Here is a 21,706-nt window from a genome sequence, read left to right on the forward strand (position 1 = left end):
CCCCCACGTACCTGGGCAGGGCAAAAGAAAAAAGAAAAAACAGAGACAAAAGAATATGGATGGGACCTGCACCAGTGGGAGGGAGCTGTGAAGGAGGAAAGGTTTCCATACAATAGGAAGCCCCTTCATGGGTGGAGACTGCAGGTGGCGGAGCGGGGAAGCTTTGGAGCCGTGGAGGAGAGTGCAGCAACAGGGGTGCGGGGGGAAATGCGGAGAGATTCCAGCACAGAGGATCAGGGCCGACCAGCACTCACCAGACCGAGAGGCTTGTCTGCTCACCTGCTGGGGTGGACGGGGGCTGGGAGCTGAGGCTCGGGCTTTGGTCGGATCCCAGGGAGAGGACTGGGGTTGGCGGTGTGAACACAGCCTGAAGGGGGCTAGTGCGCCACAGCTAGCCGGGAGAGAGTCCAGGGAAAGTCTGGACCTGCCGAAGAGGCAAGAGACTTTTTCTTGCCTCTTTGTTTCCTGCTGCGTGAGGAGAGGGGATTAAGAGCACTGCTTAAAGGAGCTCCAGAGACGGGCGTGAGCTGCGGCTATCAGCACGGACCCCAGAGATGGGCATGAGATGCTAAGGATGCTGCTGCCGCCACCAAGAAGCTTGTGTGCGAGCACAGGTCACTATCTACACCTCCCCTCCCGGGAGCCTGTATAGCCCGCCACTGCCAGGGTCCCGTGATCCAAGGACAACTTCCCCAGGAGAACACATGGCACGCCTCAGGCTGATGCAACGTCACGCCGGCCTCTGCCACCACAGGCTCACCCCGCATCCGCACCTCTTCCTCCCCCTGGCCTGAGTGAGCCAGAGCCCCCAAAATCAGCTGCTCCTTTAACCCCATCCTGTCTGAGCGAAGAACAGAGGCCCTCAGGCGACCTACATGCAGAGGTGGGTCCAGATCCAAAGCTGAACCCCGGGAGCTCTGAGAACAAAGAAGAGAAAGGGAAATCTCTCCCAGCAGCCTCAGGAGCAGTGGATTAAATCTCCACAATCAACTTGATGTACCTGTAACTGTGGAATACCTGAATAGACAACTAATCATCCCAAATTGAGTAGGTGGACTTTGGGAACAATGATATATTTTTTTTTCCCCTTTTTCTCTTTTTGTGAGTGTGTATGTGTATGCTTCCATGTGTGATTTTGTCTGTATAGCTTTGCTTTTACCATTTGTCCTAAGGTTCTGTCTGTCCCTTTTTTTCCTGTTTTGTTCTTTTTAGTATAGTTTTCTGTGCTTGTTATCATTGGTGGATTTGTTTTTTGGTTTGGTTGTTCTCTTCTTTCTTTCTTTTTCTTAATTACTTAAAAATTTTTTTTAATAATTATTTTTTGTTTTTTATTTTAATAACTTAAAAAAATCCTTTTCTTTCTTTCTTCTTTTCTCCCTTTTATTCTGAGCTGTGTGGATGACAGGCTCGTGGTGCTCCAGCCAGGCATCAGGGCTGTGCCTCTGAGGTGGGAGAGCCAAGTTCAGGACACTGGTCAACAAGAGACCTCTCAGCTCCACATAATATCAAATGGAGAAAATCTCCCAGAGATCTCCACCTCAATGCCAAGACCCAGCTCCACTCAATGACCAGCAATTTACAGTGCTGGACACCCTATGCCAAACAACTAGCAAGACAGAAACACAACCCCACGCATTAGCAGAGAGGCTGCCTAAAATCATAATAAGGTCACAGACACCCCAAAACACACCACCAGACATGGACCTGTCCACCAGAAAGACAAGATCCATTCTCATCCACCAGAACACAGGCACTAGTCCCCTCCACCAGGAAGCCTACACAACCCACTGAACAAACCTTAGCCACTGGGGGCAGACAACAAAAACAACAGGAACTACGAACTTGCAGCCTGCAAAAAAGAGAACCCGAACACAGTAAGTTAAGCAAAATGAGAAGACAGAGAAACACACAGCAGATGAAGGAGCAAGGTAAAAACCTACCAGGCTGAACAAATTAAGAGGAAAAGGAAGCCTACCTGAAAAAGAATCAGAATAATGATAGTAAGATGATCCAAAATCTTGGAAATAGAATGGGCAAAATACAAGAAACGTTTAACATGGACCTAGAAGAACAAAAGAGCAAAGAAACAATCATGAAAAATACAGTAAATGAAATTAAAAATTCTCTAGAAGGAATCAAGAGCAGAATAACTGAGGCAGAAGAATGGCTAAGTAACCTGGAAGATAAAATAATGGAAATAACTACTGCAGAGCAGAATAAAGAAAAAAAATGAAAAAAATTGAGGACAGTCTCAGAGACCTCTGGGACAATATTAAATGCAGCAACATTCGAATTATAAGGGGTCCCAGAAGAAGAGAAAAAGAAAGGGACTGAGAAAATATTTGAAGAGGTTATAGTTGAAAACTTCCCTAATATGGGAAAGGAAATAGTTAATCAAGTCCAGGAAGCACAGAGAGTCCCATATAGGATAAATCCAAGGAGAAACATGCCAAAGCACATATTAATCAAGCTATCAAAATTAAATACAAAGAAAATATATTAAAATCAGCAAGGGAAAAACAACAAATAACATACAAGGGAATCCCCATAAAGTTAACAGCTGATCTTTCAGCAGAAACTCTGCAAGCCAGAAGGGAGTGGCAGGACATATTTAAAGTGATGAAAGGGAAAAACCTACAACCAAGATTACTCTATCCAGCAAGGATCTCATTCTGATTTGACAGAGAAATTAAAAACTTTACAGAGAAACAAAATCTAAGAGAATTCAGTACCACTAAACCAGCTTTACAACAAATGCTAAAGGAACTTCTCTAGGGTAGAAACACAAGAGAAGGAAAAGACCTACAATAAAAAAGCCAAAACAATTAAGAAAATGGTAATAGGAACATACTTATCGATAATTACCATAAATGTAAATGGATTAAAGGCTCCAACCAAAAGACATAGGCTGGCTGAATGGATACAAAAACATGACCCATATATATGCTGTCTACAAGAGATCCACTTCACACCTAGGGACACATACTGACTGAAAGTGAGGGGATGGAAAAAGATATTCCATGCAATGGAAATCAAAAGAAAACTGGAGTAGCAATTCTTATATCAGACAAAATAGACTGTAAAACAAATTCTATTACAAGAGACAAAGAAGGACACTACATAATGATCAAGGCATCAATTCAAGAAGAAGATATAACAACTGTAAATATTTATGCACCCAATTTGGGGACACCTTAATACATAAGGCAAATTCTAACAGCCATAAAAAGGGAAATCAACAGTAACACAATCATAGTAGGGGACTTTAACACCCCAGTTTCACCAATGGACAGATCATCTAAAATGAAAGTAAATGAGGACACACAAGCTTTAAATGATACATTAAACAAGGTAGACTTAATTGATATTATAGGACATTCCATCCAAAAACAACAGAAAACACTTTCTTCTCAAGAGCTAATTGGATATTCTCCAGATTAGATCATATCTTGGGTCACAAATCAAGCCCTGGTAAACTTAAGAAAATTGAAATTGTATCAAATATCCTCCCAAGCACAATGCTATGAGAGTAGATATCAATTACAGGAAAAAAATCTGTAAAGAGTACAAACAGAGGGAGGCTAAACAATACATTACTAAATAACCAACAGATCACTGAAAAAGTCAAAGAGGAAATCAAAAAATACCTAGAAACAAATGACAATGATGACCCAAAACCTATGGGAAGCAGCAGAAGCAGTTCTAAGAAGGAAGTTTACACAATACAATCCTACCTCAAGAAACAAGAAACATCTCAAATAAACAACCTAACCTTACACCTAAAACAATGAGAGAAAGAAGAACAAAAAAACCGTACAGTTAGCAGATGGAAAGAAATCATAAAGATCAGGTCATTAATAAATGAAGAAGAAATGAAAGAAACAATAGCAAAGATCGATAAAACTAGAAACTGGTTCTTTGAGAAGATAAACAAAATTGATAAACCATTAGCCAGACTCATCAAGAAAAAAAGGGAGAAGACTCAAATCAATAGAATTAGAAATGAAAAAGGAGAAGTAACAACTGAAACTGCATAGATTCAAAAGATCATGAGAGATTACTACAAGTAACTATATGCCAATACAATGGACAACCTGGAAGAAATGGACAATTTCTTAGAAAAGCACAACCTTCCAAGACTGAACCAGGAAGAAATAGAAAATATAAACAGACCAATAACAAGCATTGAAATTGAGACTATGATTTAAAATCTTCCAGCGAGCAAAAGCCCAGGACCAGATGCCTTCATAGGCGAATTCTATCAAACATTTAGAGAAGAGCTAACACCTATCCTTCTCAAACTCTTCCAAAATATAGCAGAGGGAGGAGCACTCCCAAACTCATTCTATGGGGCTTTCATCACCCTGATACCAAAACCAGGCAAAGATACTACAAAAAAAGAAAACTACAGGCCAATATCCCTCATGAACATAGATGCAAAAATCCTCAACAAAATACTAGCAAACAGAATCCAACAGCACATTAAAAGGATAATACACCAAGATCAAGTGGGGTTTATCCTAAGAATGCAAGGATTCTTCAATATACACAAATCAATCACTGTGATAAACCATATGAATAAACTGAAGGATAAATCCATATGATAATCTCAATAGATGCAGAAAAAGCTTTTGACAAAATTCAACACCAATTTATGATAAAAACTCTCTAGAAAGTAGGCATAGAGGGAACTTACCTCAACATAACAAAGGCCATATATGACAAACCCACAGCCAACATTGTTCTCAATGGTGAAAAACTGAAACCATTTCCTCTAAGATTAGGAACAAGACGAGGTTGACCACTCTCAACACTATTATTCAACACAGTCTTGGAAGTTTTAGTCACAGCAATCAGAGAACAGAAAGAAGTAAAATGAATCCAAATTGGAAAAGAATAAGTAAACTGTCACTGTTTGCAGATGACATGATACTATACATAAAGAATCCTAAAGATACTAGCAGAAAGCTACTAGAGCTAATCAATGAATTTGGTAAAGTAGTAGGATACAAAATTAACGCACAGAAATCTCTTGCATTCCTATACACTAATGATGAAAAGTCTGAAAGAGAAATTAAGGAAACACTCCCATATGCCACTGCAACAAAAAGATTAAACACCTAGGAATAAACCTACTTAAGGAGACAAAAGACCTGTATGCAGAAAACTTTAAGACACTGTTGAAAGAAACTAAAAATGATACAAACAGATGGAGAGACATACCATGTCTTGGATTGGAAGAATCAACCTTGTGAAGATGACTATACTCACCAAAGCAATCTACAGATCCAATGCAATCCCTATCAAAATACCAATGGCATTTTCACAGAACTAAAACAAAAAATTTCACAATTTTTACGGAAATGCAAAAGACCCTGAATAGCCAAAGCCATCTTGAGAAAGAAAAACAGAGCTGGAGGAATCAGGCTCCTGGATTTCTGACTATACTATAAAGCTACAGTAATCAAGACAGTATGGTACTGGCACAAAAACAGAAATATGGATCAATGGAACAGGATAGAAAGCCCAGAGATAAACCCACACATATATGGTCACCTTATTTTTGATAAAGGAGGCAAGAATATACAATGGAGAAAAGATGTCCTCTTCAATAAGTGGCATTGGGAAAACTGGACAGCTACATGTAAAAGAGTGAAATTAGAACACTCCCTAACACCATACACAAGAATAAAATCAAAATGGATTAAAGACCTAAATGTAAGGCCAGACACTATCAGACTCTTAGAGCAAAACATAAGCAGAGCACTCTATGACATAAATCACAGCAAGAACCTTTTTGACCCACGTCCTACAGAAATGGAAATAAAAACAAGAATAAACAAATGGGACCTAATGAAACCTAAAAGCTTTTGCACAGCAAAGGAAAACATAAACAAGATGAAAAGAAAACCCTCAAAATGGGAGAAAATATTTGCAAATGAAGCAACTGACAAAGGATTAATCTCCAAAATATACAAGCAGCTCATGCAGCTCAATATCAAAAAAACAAATAACCCAATCCAAAAATCAGAAGACCTAAATAGACATTTCCCCAAAGAGGATATACTGATAGCCAGGAAACACATGAAAGGATGCTCAATATCACTAATCATTAGAGAAATGCAAATCAAAAGTACAATGAGGTATCACCTCACACCAGTCAGAATGGCCATCATCAAAAAATCTGCAAACAATAAATGCTGGAGAGGGGGTGGAGAAAAGGGAACCCTCTTGCACTGTTGGTGGAATGTAAATTGATACAGCCACTATGGAGAACAGTATGGAGGTTCCTTAAAAAACTAAAAATAGAACTACCATACGACCCAGCAATCCCAGTACTGGGCACATACCCTGAGAAAACTATAATTCAAAGAGAGTCATGTACCACAGTGTTCATTGTAGCTCTATTTATAATAGCCAGGACATGGAAGCAACCTAAGTGTCTATCGACAGATGAATGGATAAAGAAGATGTGGCACATCTATACAATGGAATATTACTCAGCTGTAAAAGAAACCAAATTGAGTTATTTGTAGTGAGGTGGATGAAACTAGAGTTTGTCATACAGAGTGAAGTAAGTCAGAAAGAGAAACACAAATACCATATGCTAACACATATGTATGGAATTAAAAAAAATGGTTCTGAAGAACCTAGGGGCAGGACAGGAATAAAGACGCAGATGTAGAGAATGGGCTTGAGGACACGGGGAGGGGGAAGGGTAAGCTGGAACGAAGTGAGAGAGTGGCATGAACATATATACACTAGCAAATGTAAAATAGATAGCAGCCTCATAGCACAGGGAGATCAGCTCGGTGGTTTGTGACCACCTAGAGGGGTGGGATAGGGAAGGTGGGAGGGAGATGAAAGAGGGAGGGGAAATGGGGATATATGTATATGTATGGCTGATTTACTTTTTTATAAAGCAGAAACTAACACACCATTGTAAAGCAATCATACTCCAATAAAGACATTTAAAAAATGGCCAACCAGTACATGAAATTATGGTCAACATCAATAATTATCTTGTAAATGCAAATCAAAAACACCATGAGATATCACCACACACATGTTGGAATGGCTATTATCAGAAATACAAGAGATAAATATTGGTGAGGATAAGGAGAAAAAGGAACACTTGTGCCCTGTCAGTGGGAATGTAAATTGGTGTAGCTACTATGAAAAACAGTATGAAGTTTCCTTAACAAATTAAAAATAGAACTGTCATATGACATAGCATATGGATGTATATCTAAAGGAAATAATATCACTATATTGAAGAGTTTTTTGGACCCCCATGTTCACTGCAGCATTATTTACAATAGCCAAGACATGGAAACAACGTAAGTTTCCATTGATGGATGAATGGATAAAGAAAGTGTGTACAATGGAATATTTTTTAGCCATAAAAAAGAAGGAAATCCTGTCATTTGGAAATTCAGGATGTCACAGATGAACCTTGAAGGCATTATGCTAAATAAAATAGACCAGACATTGAAAGACAAATACTGCATGGAATCACTTATATATGGAATCGAAAAAGAAAAAAAAGTCGACGTCATAGTAACAGAAATTAGAATAATGATTGCCATTGGCTGAAGAGTGGGGGAAATGGGGGGACGTTGGTAAAGGGTACAGTCTTTCAGTTATCAGATGAATAACTTCTGAGGGTCTAATTACAGCATGGAGACTAGAGTTAATAATATTGTACTGTACGTTTGAAATATGCTGAGAAAGGAGATCTTCAGCATTCTTACCACTCAATAAAAGGTAACTATGTGAGGTGATGGATGTGTTAATTAACTTGATTGTGATAATCATCTCACAATGTATGTGTATATCAAATCACCATGTTGTATACTTTAAATAAATACAATAAAAACCAATAAAGCTGGAAAGAAACAAAATATTTTCATGTAATCTTTATTGGGGGCTTTCAGTTTGGTTGTGGAGAATCTGTAGGTCCTGGACAGAGATGCTTTTCCATTCACCTTCAAAAACTGTTTTATCATCATTCAGAATTGCTTTTTAAGAGATTTATATAAATCTCTTAAAAATACCAAATTTTATTAAAACCAACCAAAGGAAAATTAAGAGAGATAAAATATTGTATATTTATTTTACTTTGGCTGTTTGATTCTAGGCTGAATGTCTACTGTGATTTCTTTTAGCCCTTTGTAAGTTTTTAATGTTTGTAATAGAGCTCATCTCATTGGGAAATAAAGGAGGAGATTTAAATTGAAAGATACATTAGCAGTAGTACATTTTAAAAATGATAAAATGTATAGGATAGTAAAACAGATCTGGTATGCTTGGTGTGGAATTACATATTATTTGGATGCTTTCAAACTTTCAGCATTTTTAGGACATACTTATCATTCCAAATTTACATCTTCTGGAGCCACTAGATCACAAATGCAGGAGCCATGTCATCTATGAAGAAGAGAGAGTGCTGGGGGAAATGGGGAGATGTTGGTCAAAGGGTACAAAGGTTCAGTTGTGTGGGATGAATAAGTTCTGGAAATCTAATGTGTAGCATGGTGGCTACAGGTAATAATGCTGTATTGTAGAATCAAAATTTGCCAAGAGAGTTGATCATAAGTGTTCTCACCACACATATAGAAAAAGTAACCATGTGAGGTGATGGATATGTTAATTAGCTTGATTGTGGTATCATTTCACGATTCACATATATCAAAGCATCATATTGTACACCTTAAATATATATAATTTTTATTTATCTAATGTACCTCAATAAAGCTGGAAAAAATTTAAAAATACAAACATTATCAAAAGCTAGACTACTTAAAATAAATGCTTGTTGAGATGAATAATCCCTGTAAGTAAACCACAAAAATAACCATACATTCTGAAGGAAAAAAAGAACATATATTGCTCTATATACAGTAGGCATCAAATAAAATCATATTGTCACCTATGCAATAAGCATGGGCTATGAGGAAATTGAGTTAGTGTGATAGATAGAATTTGAGAGGTGGGTCCAAAAACATATAAGAAAAGTTGTTTTCCTTACAATGTAGTGATGAGACAATATACATTGACGTGCATTAGTGTTGACTAGGATGAAATAGCAATACAAGACAACATTACAAGACACACCAACGAGCAACATACAGTTGAGAACAAAATGAATGGTGGCGATAGTAAATGTCCAAGAGGGAAAGAGAGTTATGAGGGCTCAATGGTCTAGGATGGATCCCAGTAAAATATGTGTAGATGGAAATGAAGAAGAGAATACAGAGATAGGAGCATGCCAGTTATGTTTCTGTGGAAAGGGAAAAATGGAGAATTGCAGTCTGAGAAGTAGGTTGGTGTCCAAGGGTAAAAACAATATATCCTAGGTATTAAGAGCTGCTTTTGAGTCTTGGGTTTGAATTCCAGAGTTACCTACTCACTATTTTGGGGGGACAAGAAAGCATCTTTCTAATCCTCCATTTCTTCATCTATAAAATATGGTTAATCGTAATTATTCCTTAGGGGTAGGTGTGTGTGTGTGTGTATGTGTGTGTGTGTATGAATTGACATAATGCATAAATAAAGTGCTTAGTACGATGCTGTTTAGTAAATGGCAAATTAAGGAATGTGAATTATGTGTGTTGGTAGGTAACCAGGGATGGTTTTTGATGTGGACAGTGACATAATGTAAAACTGCCATATAGGATAATAATGTAAAAAATGGACTGGGGGGAGGGCTGGAGTTACAGGCCAGGACAGTGCTTTAAAACTATTGCATTAAATCTAGCATGAGTAAGTAAATGCCCAAATTATAATGTTGATAATAAGGATAAAAACAATAACAGGGGGTTAGATTTCAGAGATTTTGTGCAGAAGAAAAGTAAGACTTCATGACTGATTGAACATGAGTAAGGAAGTACAGGTAAGAGAAAATTGATACAGGCAATTCTGAAATTTTGAGATCCTCTGACTTAGGAAATGGTGGTCTATTAAAAGAGAAGTGTGAAGGGGCAGCCAGTTTTCAGAGGGGTAGGGTGAATTTAGTTGAAGATATACTGTTTTACAATTAAGATGGGAAATGAAATTGCTGAGGTATAGAGAGGCGCAGAGGGCAGAAGCTATACCTAGGAGAGCCTTATACTTAGAGGAGTGGGAAAGCATTGAAGAGGCTGCTAAGAAGGCAGGTAAAGAACTGGCAGGGGGTGAAGGAGAAACCAAAGGTTGAAGTAAAAATAGAGTACAGAGAGGGGGCTTCCAGCCTGGAGTGCAGGGTCTAATCTGTAGATAGACACTACAAAGGCCCCTAAGGAATGTGCCAAGGGCACTGAATTTATCGATAAGGAGGTCATTGTTAACCTTAGAGCAGGCTTTCAGAATTGTGATGGTTTGGAGAGAGACCAGAGTGAAAAAGATGGTGGCAGGAGGGGTAGAAGGTGACAGGTGAGAAGTTTGACAACCAAAAGGAATGAAGTGTAGGCAGCAGGAAGGTGGTTTTCAAGACACCTTTTGCAAGGCAGAAGGGACAGAACAATTCAATGCAGACATTGAACCTGCTGGAGGGGCAGGGATTAACAGAAGAAGTAAGTTCGTAGAGCAGGAAGATCATAGAATGGCAAGAAGGCAAGGAACTGGGATATCTCTGCTTATTAGATAAGAAGGAAGGGAAAAAATGATAGCTATAAAAACAGATATTTTGAGCTGGGACTTGCACTGGCCTTGGAAAAATGAAGTTTGAAAATGAAATTTGACATTGTCTCCAAATTAAGAAGGAATCAATAAGATGAAAATGAGGAAAGTTCTTCTGGGAAAAAAAATCGTGGCATTTCCCCCATCTTTAGGATAGTAAAAGAATGATAAACGTCATGTCCAATATTGTGCGGTGAGCAAAGGCTGGCCAACTGAAGACTAAACACGTTGTAATTCATTGCACTTCATCCTAGAATTTCTAAATAAATTAACAGGGGAATGGTGAATTCAAGGTAAAGTGGTGCTAGGGATAAAGCTTGCTTTCGGTGATGGACTGTCCTACACTGTGAAGGCAGGAAACTGGCATTGCCTGATCGGGTATAAGAAATTCCCTGGCAGTCCAGTGGTTAAGACTTTGCCTTCCAATGCAGGGGGTGTGGGTTCTATCCCTGGTCGGGGAGCTAAGATGGCACATGCCTCATGGCCAAAAAACCAAAACATAAAACAGAAACAACAACAAAAAAAATCTTTAAAAAAAGAAGAAACAAACCTCAGTAGGATACAACAGCTTAGAATGCTTTGACGTCAGTCAACAACCAGTGAGATTGCCAAGAAAGAACATTGAAACAAACAGTGGAAGGGATCCAGAGAATAATAAACTTCTATTTTCAAGCCACTCAATTAGAAAGTGACATGACAGCATATAAACAGGCAATATGTCAGCATTTTATCACCAAACATCCTATGTTGACAACCCGACCAGCTGAACAGAATGTTATAGAGTGGGACAGGACATTGTGAAGGGGAAACTGCTCTCAAGCCAAAGTAAATACTTTTCCATGTGACATTTCAGAATGGCAAGGTTTCAAAAGAATAGCAGATGAAATAATCCTACTAATAATGAATGAAAAGAGAGAAATACTCTGGGATGATGAAGAAAGATAAGTAAAAGACAAGCAGAATTTAGATTAATAAAAGTTTAAGAGCATGGACTGAATTTCAAGAAAACTGTCATCTCATGGGTCTTTGTGCCTGAAGGTCCAAATCTGTAACTGGTTGTAGCATATATTTCCTCTGCTTTAAATGGCAGTGGAGACACATCCAATTACAAAGGGATAGAGCTGAAATGATGATGATGAAGGGCACTGCTAGTTTTTAGTTCTGTGATACTTGATGTTTAGGCACATATTTTCAGGTAAGAATTCAGGTAATGTTGGCTATCAGAAAGAACTTTGATTTAGGAATCTTTAGAATCAGAAAACTTGGATTGTAGCCTCGGCTCTATGTGACTTATGACAAGTCATTTGATTTCTCTCTTATCAAATTCCTTATGTAAAATGACAAAGAAAGGCTAAGTGCCCACTAAGGTCTTTATTATGTTTAAAAATTCTATGTTTCATTGATGTGAGCAGGAAGATGGCAGAGTAGAAACACCCTGAGTTCACCTCCTCTCATGAGCACACCAAAATCACAACTGTCTGTAGACCAACCATCTATGAAAAAGACCAGAACCTACCAGAAAAGATCTTCTAAAACTAAAGACACGAAGAAGGAACCACAATGAGATAGATAAATTGGAAGCCCTTCAGGGACCCAGAGGAAGAGGCAGTCACAGATGAAGACTTGAGTCCTTGAATCCTTGGCCCATGTTGGACTGTGATATGAATGAGATACAGATTTTGTGCTAAGTCACTGAGATTGGGAGGTTTATCTGTTAAAACAATTATGGTTATTTTTCATATCTAATAAAGCAATGAACAAGAAAAAAATCTATGTTTCTACAAGAGTGGGGTACCACATTATTGACTGCCTAAACAATCAGGTTGCTTTTTAGCAAATAACATTAGGTGCAGAAACAACTATGTGGTGGATGACAGAGTCCTTCTGCAAAATAAAGACTTCTTATGGGGGGATGATCTGAAGCCCAACACAGAGATGATATTAAAGTCATAGTACTGAATAAGGCAAGCTAGGGAGGGAGAGTAGACAGAGGGGAAGCCTGAAGATGAGCCCTACTTCCTGACCTCCAAGATGGTGAGGACCTAATAAAGGAGACTAAGAGCTGTCTATGAGGTTGTAGAAGAACCAAGAGAAAATGGAGTCCGGGAGGCCAAGGAAAGAAAACATGTTAACGAGGAAGCAATGATCAATGTTGTCAAATGCTGTTGTTCAAAGGAAGATGGTTGTTGAGAATTGGCCATTGGATTTGGCAATGTGAGGCCATTAATGACGTTAGTAAGAGCAGTGTCAGGGAGTGAGGCATGGGGTGGGGTGGAAGAGGGCCTGACTGGAGTAAGTTCGAGACTGAGGGGAGAGCAGAAAATAGAGCCAGCATGTTCCGAACTCTTTTCAATGAGTTTTGCAGGCAGTAAAGGGAAGCAACGACTGAAGAGACATATAGACTCAAGAAGTTTTGTTTTGTTGCTCCGTGGGGATGAGAATAATGCAGTAGAGCAGAAACAACTGATGATGCAGGAGCCAATGGTCAACAAAGAAACTGAAAAACAATGTTATTTCAGATGACAGTAAATGCCACGAAGAAACCACATAGGATAGGGATCCAGAGAAACATTGGGATCTTACTTTAAAGTGGCTAAAGAAGGCCTTTCTGAAATGTTTGAGTTGAGATATGGATTTTTTCAGTGGGGGTGGGGTTGGGAGGAGGGAGCGAGGAGCAGAGAAAATAGGAAGTTCAGATGATGTAGTTCAGCTTGGAAGTTCTGGGGGTGTAGGAAGGGCGGACAGTACGTCGGAAGAAAAGTGAGCAACAGAATAAACCAAAGCTGAAGAGTAGGTAGGTCCCAGATGCTGTCAGCGTCTGTAGATCACAACAAGTTGAGATTTGATGGTAAGTGCCAAGGGAAGTCCCTAGAGGGTTTTAAACAGAGAATGTTTTAATATGATCATTAATAACATGTTAATATCAATTTTTAAAATCATCTTGCCTTTTTTTAATGTGCTTTATGGTTTACAAGTGCTGAATCTCATCAATGAAGGCTCATGGAGTTCAAATCCTTTGCTTAAGGTCTTAGCACAGACCCAGGCACTCAGCTCGGTGCAGACTACGAACTCAAACCCAGTTCTACCATCTGCAAAACCAGGGATTTTTTTCTACCATTCTCACTCCTTGTCCATACTCCTCACACTTGAATCTGTCCCCATCTCTATTGCTCCTCGACAGAATTCCTCTGCTCCTTGAACACCTCAGGGTTAACCCCAAGCATTTCTCGTGTTGGGTTTCCTCAACACCCACCAAGAAGGTCAAATAACTTTCTTCCTGCTCTCAGCTTCTCTATTTCTTCTCATCTGGAATTCCTACAGTTTTTGTTGTCTGTGCCCTTTGTGTTATGTGATTATAATGACTTGTTTGAGGCCAAGGGCTTTGTCTCCTACTTCGGATTAATCTTACTATGCACAGGACAGGGAATAACATACGCCTTGGCTAAATGAAGTAATGTGTTTCAAAGGCCAAAAGTTGTTTTCATTTGGAGCTATAGAATTTCTCCCTTATGAATTCTGACAAGGGCCAATGAAACAATCACAGTGGACAATATTTCAGAATTTCTAGTGAAAGTAGGTCTGGGATCACTGGAGGACATTGTATGTGTTAAAAGCAATGCTCTGTAAGACACTGGGAACGTTTACTTTTACCGAAAAAATAGGCTTTTAAAATTTGATACATTCGTTTGTGAAACTACAAACTTGCCTTCTAACTACAATGGATGAGACTTGCTTTTTTTGTTTTTCTGTTTTTTTAAATTTATTTATTTATTTTTAATTTTGGGTGCACGTGGGCTTTCTCTAGTTGCTGCGAGCAGGGGCTACTCTTCGTTGTGGTGTGCAGGTTTCTCATTGTGGTGGCTTCTCTTGTTGCGGAGCACAGGCTCTAGGCACACAGGCTTCAGTAGTTGTGGCACGCGGGCTCAGTAGTTGTGGCTCACGTGCTCTAGAGCGCAGGCTCAGTACTTGCGATACACGGGCTTAGTTGCTCCGCGGCATGTGGGATCTTCCCGGACCAGGGCTTGAACCCATGTCCCCTGCATTGGCAGGCGGATTCTTAACCACTGTGCCACCAGGGAAGTCTGAGACTTGTTTTTAATGACAAACTTTTATTCAGAAATGAAAAAATTCAATATATCAAGCAGAATGGACTAAACATTATGTCAGATACGTAGGACTGGACTACTAGAGACTAATATATTTGATTAAAATCAATAAGATTTGTGATTGAAACATATGAATTGTATTTTAAAAGCCTGTAATAGAGTTCTTCATTTGAATCTATTGAGTTTTCAGGTTAATTTGCCAGACATTTGATCATTAGTTTTGGGCATAATTCAATGAGCAAAATAACCCTTTTAAATCTTTGGAACAGAGAAAGGAGTTTCAAATTAAAGACCGTATTTTATTCAACTTACAGTTAACTTTTTAGATTTCAGTTTTAAATTAATTGCTTATGATTTGTTTTGAAATATGAAAAGCATTTATTATAAAATAAAATGTAAAGATAAATATCAATTTCAGGTCTTCACGTAGGCATGGGGCTGATATTAGTGAAACTGTGATCCAAGTGACTCAAGAACAAAATAGGATTGACCTTTAAGGCTGAAGGCAGAGAGTCCGCGACTGAAAATGTTCCAGTGGCTCAAGTGTCCCCAAGCCACCAAGATGCCCCCAAATAGGAGAGCTGAGAAGTTTGGGTCGCTACCATCTCCAACATAGAAATGGGCCAAGGTAAATGAAACTTCCCTAATATTTTATTTATTTCCAATCAGCTGCTGCCTGGAAATGATATTATTATGATGACTTTATTCATCGCAGAAAAGTTTGAGTTGTTGAAGATTTAGTACAGGGTATGACCATCTATACCAAATCACTCAATTTATATGCAGAGACTATTGAAAATTTATTTTAGTATGGGCCATAAACTTTGTGCAACACAAGATTCATCTGTAGTGTAATTTTTATCAGCTTCTGTGGGAATAAAATTGTTCTGTTTGAGTTTAAAGGGCTGACATCAAAAGGCAAAAGGCAAAACCTCACCCTAAAGCTCAAAATGGATTAAAGACCTAAATGTAAGGCCAGAAACTATCAAACTCTTAGAAGAAAACATAGGAAGAACACTCTATGACATAAATCACAGCAAGATCCTTTCTGACCCACCTCCTAGAGTAATGGAAATAAAAACAAAAATAAACAGATGGGACCTAATGAAACTTCAAAGCTTTTGCACAGCAAAGGAAACCATAACCAAGACCAAAAGACAACCCTCAGAATGGGAGAAAACATTTGCAAATGAAGCAACTGACAAAGGATTAATCTCCAAAATTTACAAGCAGCTCATGCAGCTCAATAACAAAAAAACAAACAACCCCATCCAAAAATGGGCAGAAGACCTAAATAGACATTTCTCCAAAGAAGATATACAGAATGCCAACAAACACATGAAAGAATGCTCAACATCATTAATCATTAGAGAAATGCAAATCAAAACTACAATGAGATACCATCTCACACCAGTCAGAATGGCCATCATCAAAAAATCTAGAAACAATAAATGCTGGAGAGGGTGTGGAGAAAAGGGGACACTCTTGCACTGCTGGTGGGAATGTGAATTGGTTCAGCCACTGTGGAGAACAGTATGGAGGTTCCTTAAAAAACTACAAATAGAATTACCATATGACCCAGCAATCCCACTACTTGGCATATACCCTGAGAAAACCAAAATTCAAAAAGAGTCATGTACCAAAATGTTCATTGCAGCTCTATTTACAATAGCCAGGACATGGAAACAACCTAAGCGCCCATCATTGGATGAATGGATAAAGAAGATGTGGCACATATACACAATGGAATATTACTCAGCCTTAAAAAGAAATGAAATTGAGCTATTTGTAATGAGATGGATAGACCTAGAATCTGTCATACAGAGTGAAGTAAGTCAGAAAGAAAAAGACAAATACCGTATGCTAACACATATATATGGAATTTAAGGAAAAAAAATGTCATGAAGAACCTAGGGGTAAGATAGGAATAAAGACGCAGACCTACTGGAGAACGGACTTGAGGATATGGGGAGGGGGAAGGGTGAGTTTTGACAGGGCGAGAGAGAGTCATGGACATATACACACTAACAAACGTAGTAAGGTAGATAGCTGGGGGGAAGCAGCCGCAAGGCACAGGGATATTAGCTCGGTGCTTTGTGACAGCCTGGAAGGGTGGGATGGGGAGAGTGGGAGGGAGGGAGACGCAAGAGGGAAGACATATGAGAACATATGTATATGTATAGCTGACTCACTTTGTTATAAAGCAGAAACTAACACACCATTGTAAAGCAATTATACCCCAATAAAGATGTTTAAAAAAAAAAAAAAAAAAAACCTCACCCTAAAACTGAACCTGCCTTACTTAAGATGGAAGAATAATGCAGTTACCACCCTTACTATACACAGATTATAAAACTAAGGAACTACTTTTGCAGTAAGTCAAATTGTTAGATCATATTTTTATACCACTAGATCCTAGCAATATAAAAAAAATAATCTGTCAGGAAGTCTACAAATGATTCAACAGCAAGTTGGGGCTTGGAAACAAAAAGAATTACATAGTACACACCTGTATCAGCTTAGCCATAATTATGTAGATAAAATTATATGTATATTTTTCATTCAGTAACCATTTATTCAATTCAATTTAGTAGATAACAATGGATAACCTGCCACATACAATAGTAGTAGTAGGGCTCAGTAGTTGTAGTGCATGGGCTTAGTTGCTCTGTGACATGTGGGATCTTCCCAGACCAGAGCTCAAACCTGTGTCCCCTGCATTGGCAGGCAGATTCTTAACCACTGTGCCACCAGGGAAGTCTGAACATAGGGTTTAAGGTAAAGATTTGGTAGGAATTTGTATAGAAATGGCCATAGAATTAGATGAAATTTAGGGAAAAAATTAATGACTCGGCTTGGTACATGTTGAGTTTCAGAAGTCTATAACATATTCATAGCTTATTTTTTTAAGTTCTGTTCTAGCTGTAGACTTACATCTTCTATAAACTTACAATCTAGATATGTATGACCCAAAATAAAGTATGTCATTTAGTTGTAACCTCAAGGTTTTTCTTGGGGAAATTTTAAACCTGATAGTAGGAAGTATTATTAATATAAAATAAAGAAAACATTTTCTAAAAAATTCTAGGTATAAGTATTTTAATAAGACAATTGAATGCCTAATTGGGGCATATGCTACTTAACTATAGGTTACAATTATTAGCAGAAGAATGCTGCCGATGTGAAAATCAATAATTAGCTTTCAAATGTAAGTCAATTCATGACTGAATAAATCCTGTTTCAAGAATAAACTCATGTGTGTTTTAAAAGTAGTCATGGTTCCTTCACCCAATGCCAAAACACTCAATCAGCTCAGCAAAAGTGTAGGTAGATCTTTAAAATGATGCTCTGGAAGACATAACTGGTGAGTTTATGGGGAAAAACTGTGAAGCTTCAGAATTTACTTAAAGTTACAATTTCAAGAAAAAATATAGAATTTATTTTGCTCCCAACTATATTGGGGAAACTGTAGACTTTTTCTAAAGGAAAAAAAGAAGTTATGTCTTTGCTTTGTCATTTGCTATTCCAAGTGTTGATATGTTTGGAGTTAGGATGTCTTTTTCCATGTCAGATTCTACATAAGAGGAGAGGAGGAAAATTTGGGGGGTAAAGGGCTACACAAAACAGATCCTACAGGTGAGGAAAGGAGGATGAGAGAGCATGAAAAAAGTGACTTTGGGAATGAAAACTTCTTGACAAAGTTCAAGAATGTGGGAATAAGATCAGGCACAGAGGGAGGGGGGCATGCAGGAAGGAAGGTTGTAAAGGGATGAACATAGAGGCAGAAGGCTATTAGGAAGGAAAGCTGACCACAAGTTGATGCTAGGGAGAAAGCAGGCAACAACATCAAATGTAGACATTACTTAGTGCCAATCCACATGTATGGAATGCATTCATCTTTTGGGATGATGATGAAGATGGCCATAAAAACCCAGATCTCTACATAGTTTCAAAAATGATAGAATAGGAAGAAGATTGGGGATTTTAAAGGAAAAGAAGGAATTGGCATGATCAAGAGAAGAAAGGGATTGATCCGAAACAGAGTGATGGTGTGATGGTTGACAGGTGGGTGTGTTCCGTTCTCTTTTGTTCTAGCATGGAGGAGACCAGAGACCGTTTGACTGAAGGCCACCAGACAGCCTCAGAGGAACCAAAGAGAGCCTCAAAACAGACCAGAAAAGGTACTTTAAATAAGAGCACAGAATTTAAAATATAGAGCAAATTTAGTAAAAATAGACCAGCATAGCATGCCTCAGCAGTGGCTCTCAAAAATTTTCCCCTGTGTACATATGATTGAGAATGTTCGTGTGTTCCATGCTCTCATGGGAGTATATAATTTCTGGCAAATTAACTATAATTTCACCCAATTCTCACCCACTCAAGAAAGCCTATAGAGGTGCAAAGAAGAAAGAGTAACAATTGAATCCCCTCCCATTTATACAAATCACTCACATGTATGAGCCAGAAAACAAGAGAAAGGAAGAGTCCAGAGCTATGGATTAAGGGGTTAATGTGTTATCAGAGAAATGGACAGGGGGCTTTTGTGTCTTAGTCATTTCACATTAAAAGAAAGGGAAGGGCCCTGTGGACCTCTGGCTCATGAGAACCTCTGATGAACTGATGAAGTTGTTTGAATAAATGAGTCTTGAGAATAAAACTTTTGTTAAAAAGGAAAATTTTTGGTGAAGGGTGAAAACTGGGGAGGACAGAGAAGAAGGAAAGGATATGAATGCATATGACGGCAGACAGAGGATCTGGGAAGGGATCCTCAGAGCAGAGAGGGGACTGCTGTCCTGGTCTTGTCAGGGTTTCATTGTCGGGCAGAGAACAGGCATCGCCCCAAGATCTAGGGTCCAGGCTGAGTGATGAGGCCAAATTTGCAGTCCTTTATAAAAGCAGCCTTTTCGTCCTTTAGGTGGTTAACAGGCTGGTGGGTCAGATATATCAGTTCTTTTCCTCTCTGTCTCCTTTCTTCCATTTATGAAATCTTCCCGGGCAATGTGTATTTTTCAATCTTTAGGTACAACTCAGTCCTAGGGGGTTTTCCACAAGGACTTACAAAAATGCAGATTACACTGTAAAAATGCTTTTCAGTCAATAAAAATCCTGTTTCACTGGGCAAATTTCTTTATGATGTTTAACTTTGGTTCAGGTCCTGATTCCGAGAAGTGAAATTTGGTGGCGTGAGAAGGAAAAACAACGTGGAAGGAAGAAAACCCCAAGATAGCCATTTAAAACTCCACAATCAGACCTTGTTTATGTGATATGGACTCAGCTTTCTCTTAAAAAATGCACGCGATTAAGAAAATGCTTTGAGAACATAATAATAGGTCCCTGAAATCCGAGATCCACCTCTCATCTTTCTAACTCTTGGGAACACAGTTAATAAGAACTTATGTTTTTAATACACTGATTCTTAGCAACAAAGTAGTTCTTTAATTAGTACTAAACTTGAATAATGCATCGTCTATTATCTTGCATGGCACATAACATTCGGTAACTTGTACTGGCAGATTTGTTTACGTATGTCACCACCGTACCTGTAATTTAGTTTAATGCCAGGTCAGTGTGCCAAGTGTGTGTGTCTGTGTTTTTAAAGCTTTCCCCAACTGTTGTTTCATGGGGCTTCCCAGTAGTAACTAAACAGTGTCTACATTTGGCAATATAGTGACTGTCCCTTGCAGGTAGCTATAATATTCTTCACTTACACTAGGGCATTGAATGGCTAGCTTTTTAGGGAATGATTTAATACTATGTTAAAAAATGGGAAATGTTGGCTGAAGTTGTAGTTAGTTCATTGTTCATAATTTTGCCAAGAGAAGTGCTGTCATTTAAGTGAGTTAAATCAAAATAAAAACACGGTACTTGAAATAAACATATGAGACCCAGTCAGATGATTCATTCACAGGAAAGATCACATGTGGATGATCTGACAGATCCTTTTTGGTTTTAACTTTTCTAATTTCTCCCATCATGACATACATTTTTCTGATCCAGGGAGTCATTTCTTGGCCGAGAAATCAAGTTTTTCCCACGTGACCAACTTGCCCAAAAGGAGGATGTCCAAAAAAAGAATTCATGTCAGGTCCTTTCTACGTCAATCTCCATCAGAGTCTTGTCCCTACAGGTGCTGTAGCTCGAAGCTTGGAATGAAAAAGGACTCCAAAAAAATGAGGCAACCTCAACTCATAACTATTTAAAACTACTCCCCCCTCTCCTGAGGAACTGTCAGTAAGGAGTATGTAGTTTATTCCCTCACTTCACACAGGATTTAAATGGGCAGAGAGCAACAGGATTTTAAAAGTGTTTCGTCCTGACCTAAGTCCCTAAGATTTGGAGTAATTTGTTGGTCTGAATATCTAACCAGTACAAACCTTAGCCATCAATTTCCAAATGAAGAATTCCTCCCTTTGGTATTCACAAGCGTAACATACATAATACTTTATCTCTGGCAAAGCTATTAGCTTTTTGGCCTTTGGCTTGTCAATGTATACAGTATCTATAGTTATTGCATGCAAGTGTTCTCGACTGACTTGCAAACCCTTTGATCAAACCAGCTAAACTTGATTTTCCAGATGATTCGAGAGACAAGGCACACATCTCTCAGCTTTACGAGTCCTGGCAGGCCATCAGGACCCCATGCTGCCCCACTCCCTTCATCAGAATCAAAGGTAAACAGGGAGCCAGTTCTCATTTAAATAAGTAGCATCGAGATCTTGCCTCAACATTCACTGTTGTAGCAGCAGAAGAAAAACAACAGTCGAAGTAAGAAAAAGGTTTCCTTGGCAAGGATGCCAAACTAAATAATGACACCCAAAGCAAAAACACGCTGCACTGAAACTCAACTTTAGTCGATTCAGCCTACTTGAAACAAAGCTTTTTTTGTGATTTCAAAAGTGAACATTGTACTTTGCTCTGGCAGCCATTTACATGTTTTTGAA

This window comes from Phocoena sinus, chromosome 18 (assembly GCF_008692025.1).
Source record: "Phocoena sinus isolate mPhoSin1 chromosome 18, mPhoSin1.pri, whole genome shotgun sequence".
Classification (NCBI taxonomy): Eukaryota; Metazoa; Chordata; class Mammalia; order Artiodactyla; family Phocoenidae; genus Phocoena; species Phocoena sinus.